The following is a 3,771-nucleotide window of genomic DNA, read 5'->3' as shown; positions in this document are numbered from 1 at the left end:
CACTTAGTGGGGCTGCATTCTCTGCTGGTTTCACCTGTCTGCCACTGTGAGCCAGCCACTCATTCCCGTAACATGCGGGGCAGAGAGAAGCATCCGGTTTTAGCTAAGATTGACCCACTGAAAAAGTACACGGGTCATTAGTACACTAGTTTGTGTCGGCCTTTTTGGCTGCTGTAAATGCTGCCACCATGAATACGGTGTTCAAACATGTCTCTGAGACCCTGCTTTTAATTCTTTGGGTTTATAGCCAGGAGTGGATTGTGAAATAATGCTATTTTTAATTTTTTGAGGGGCAACCATGTGTTGTTCAGTGTCTGTTCGGTTTGAAATTTCTCACACTAAAAAATTGTGTAGTAGCCTTACACTATATCAGCTGGGCTGGGAAATTGTGTTTGTGTGTCTGTTTCTGAGACAGTCTATGTGCCCAGGCTGGCTTTGAATTCTCAGGCTTGTCTTAGCCTCTCCCATCTGGGACGGCAGATGTATGCCACCTCTTCCGTCCTGGTGAGGCAATGTTTGTGCTTCTGGTTGGGGGAGGGCACAGGGAGATTTCTCATTCAAGATGTAGAGGGCAGAAGTGAGGCAGCAGCCCGTTCCACAGCTCACCTCTGAACCACCACCACCCCACCCCAACCTGGGCATGAGGGAGCAGCTCTGGCTCTCTTGAGCTCCCAGACCAGATGCACATGTTAGCTCCATGAAGAGGCCAGCGTCTGCAGACCACCCCCCCCATGAGGAGCACCCACAGCTCCATGAGGAGCACCCACACTGGCTTTAGCCCTCCCTGTGGCTCTAGCTCCTGCCGAGTTCCAGCTCACTCTTCTCTCTCCTACTCTAAATTCCTCTGAGTAGATGACACATGAATGAAGGGGTATGGAAGGAAGAGGGGTCAGGTGACTGAAACACAAGACAAGCCTTCCAGCATCACGGGAGAGGACCAGGGGAGATGGAGAACTGTAGGTGCTCCACCGACGGTGCAGAGCTGGGAGGAGCAGTCACCACAATGCCTTGTGCAAGGTTATTCGTGAATTGAGGTTCAGCGTTACCTCGTGAAAGGGACGGCGCTGGCGCTCTTCTCAGTGTTATGACCAAGTACCTGACAAGACGCAATTTAAGGGAAGAAGGACTTACTTGGGCGCACAGTCCATCATGGTGGGGAAGGTATGGAGCAGGCAGCTGTACCAGGTGCACAACTGCACCAGGGTGCACAGCTGCACGGCGGCCAGGGTGCACAGCTGCACCAGGTGCACAACTGCACCAGGGTGCACAACTGCACGGCGGCCAGGGTGCACAGCTGCACGGCGGCCAGGGTGCACAGCTGCACCAGGTGCACAGCTGCACGGCGGCCAGGGTGCACAGCTGCACCAGGCGCACAGCTGCACGGCGGCCAGGGTGCACAGCTGCACCAGGCGCACAGCTGCACGGCGGCCAGGGTGCACAGCTGCACCAGGCGCACAGCTGCACGGCGGCCAGGGTGCACAGCTGCACCAGGCGCACAGCTGCACGGCGGCCAGGGTGCACAGCTGCACCAGGCGCACAGCTGCACGGCGGCCAGGGTGCACAGCTGCACCAGGCGCACAGCTGCACGGCGGGCACAGCTGCACGGCGGCCAGGGTGCACAGCTGCACGGCGGCCAGGGTGCACAGCTGCACCAGGCGCACAGCTGCTTGCTCGCCTCTCAGCAGAGCACGGAATGCTGGCGTCCAGCTGCTTTTCTCCTCCGGGATGGTATGTGACCGCCGGGGGGCAGTCGCGGGACCTGAATGGATTACCACACAATTGAGCGGATAACCAGGGGACCAGAATGGCTACACCCAGGAGTGCCAAGAGCCCGTGTAGCTCAGCTTTGATTCTCATACTCAGAGCTACAGCCGAATGCTCACAGAACTGCGAACAATAATAAAGTGGCCAGAATACAGCAGTTCCGCAAAATATAATGAGCAAGATAGCATTATCTCCATAGCATGCTTTCTTGGGACATCAACGTGTCTCCTGAGAAACTAGGGGAGCACCGGAATTCTGGGGATAGCTCCTCGGCAGCCATTCTTGCTTAAACGTTCTCATGAGACAAGGCTGTCCAGGCATACATGCTCAAGGCTCAGCTTAATTCACCAAGCATAGATTTAAAGCCACAGGAACACTACTCGCCGGTCCATTCAAGGGCACCACCCACATTCAGGGTAGGTCCTCCACCTTTGCTCCTCTCTAAAAACCCCTCAGAGACACACCCAGAGGAGTGTCTCCCAGATGATTCCAAATTCAGTCAAGCTGGCAGTGGGATGAACTATCATCAGAGAACGTGGGAGGGACCGGAAGGGAGGGGCTGAAGGGAGGAGAGAGACTTTGCCCCAGTTCCTACAGGAAAAGGAGCCTGAAGCCAGCCGGGAACTCCGGGAAGGGTGGTTAGGCAGCAGAACCTGGCAGAAGTCATCTACCAAGAAAGAGAACAAATGGAGGAGCTCTGGGCTCACACCAGCCAGGATTACCAAGGTCTGCTGGACCGGGGATGGAGCAGAGGAGAACTATGAAGCTGGGCTCTGGCCAAGGTGAGACGCTCGTCACGGTAAACATGAGGGTCTCTTCGTGCCTGTCCCAGCTCGGGGCTCAGCTGTCAGTGAGTACCAAGGCGGCTTCTCTCTCCTCCCGCCCCTTCCTCTTCTTTCACACCAAGAACCACTGCCTTAGCAGCTCGGCACTGTGCACCTGCCGCCTTTGCTGAGTACGCCCTGCGCTAGGCAGTCTTGCCACACCACCTGGTGGGGCTACAAGGTATTAAATCATTATCTGGGCACTTCGGGAGCAGCGTACTCCCTGGTAAAAGGTAAAAAATGCATTCCTTCAGCAAATGTTGCTGCCCAAAACATGGTGGCAAGCACCATGATCACAGATAGATGCCCTAGAAGCTGGAGAGATTGTTCAGTGGTTAGAGCATCCAGGTTCAGTTCCCAGTACCCACATGGGGCTAACAATGGTCCATAACCCCAGTACCAGGGATCCAACACCCTCCTCTGACCTCTGCAGTCATAGCACAACACGGATGAATTTACATGCATGCAGGCAAAACACATAAAATAAAAATAATTTTAAAAAATAGATGTCCTAAAGTGCCTTCCAATTTAATAAGAAAGGAGTGCCTCACTTGGATTGGTGCTGACGTCTGCATAGAAAGCCAGATTGGAAAGTCAATTTAAAGCTCACATCTGTAATCCCAGCACTTTAGGTTGCTGAGGCAAGAGGATTGCTGTGACTTTTTAAAAGTGTAATTTCAATTTTATTGAAAACTAAACCACCTTCAGAAGATAAAACATGCATACCCTGAGAAGAGAGTTTTCTTTTAAAATTATAAAATAGGGCCAGCAAGATGGTTCAGTGAGTAGAGGCACCCTGACTGACAACGAGAGCTCAATCCCCGGGACGGACTCACATGGTGGAAGGAGAAAACTGATTCCTGTAAGTTGTCCTCTGACCACAGATGGACCATGGCATGCATGTGTGTGTGTACATGTATGCAGACATACATACATACATAAAGGTAAACAAAAAATATAAAGCAAACTAGCTGTTTAATAAAACTGTGTTAAATTCTGACTACATTAAAATGAGCAAGTTCCAGGGCTAGAGAGATGGCTCAGCAGCTAAGAGTACTGACTGTTCTTGCAGAGGATCCAGATTCAGCTCCCAGTACCCACATGGTGGTGGGATCATGGTGGTGGGATCCTGTGGAGACCATCCACATCCGCAGGCTTTCATGTTCCGGGGTGCACTTACATA

The 3,771-nt window shown here is 52.8% G+C and overlaps 1 long non-coding RNA gene across 5 annotated transcripts in view; it reads left to right on the top strand.

Annotated features, from left to right (window-relative positions):
* Positions 1-2,338: 2,338 nt before the first annotated feature.
* LOC115068468 overlaps positions 2,339-3,771 on the top strand; it is a 13,391-nt gene continuing 11,958 nt past the window's right edge. For all 5 annotated transcript variants that reach the window (XR_003847811.1, XR_003847810.1, XR_003847814.1 and 2 more), the window contains exon 1: positions 2,339-2,546. This is a non-coding gene — a long non-coding RNA (uncharacterized LOC115068468). The remainder of the gene's footprint in view (positions 2,547-3,771) is intronic.

Source organism: Nannospalax galili, unplaced genomic scaffold, assembly GCF_000622305.1.
Source record: "Nannospalax galili isolate Female #2095 unplaced genomic scaffold, S.galili_v1.0 scaffold469, whole genome shotgun sequence".
In the NCBI taxonomy this organism is placed as follows: Eukaryota; Metazoa; Chordata; class Mammalia; order Rodentia; family Spalacidae; genus Nannospalax; species Nannospalax galili.
Note: the sequence above shows the minus strand (reverse complement) of the source record. Positions and strands in the feature narration are given on the sequence as shown.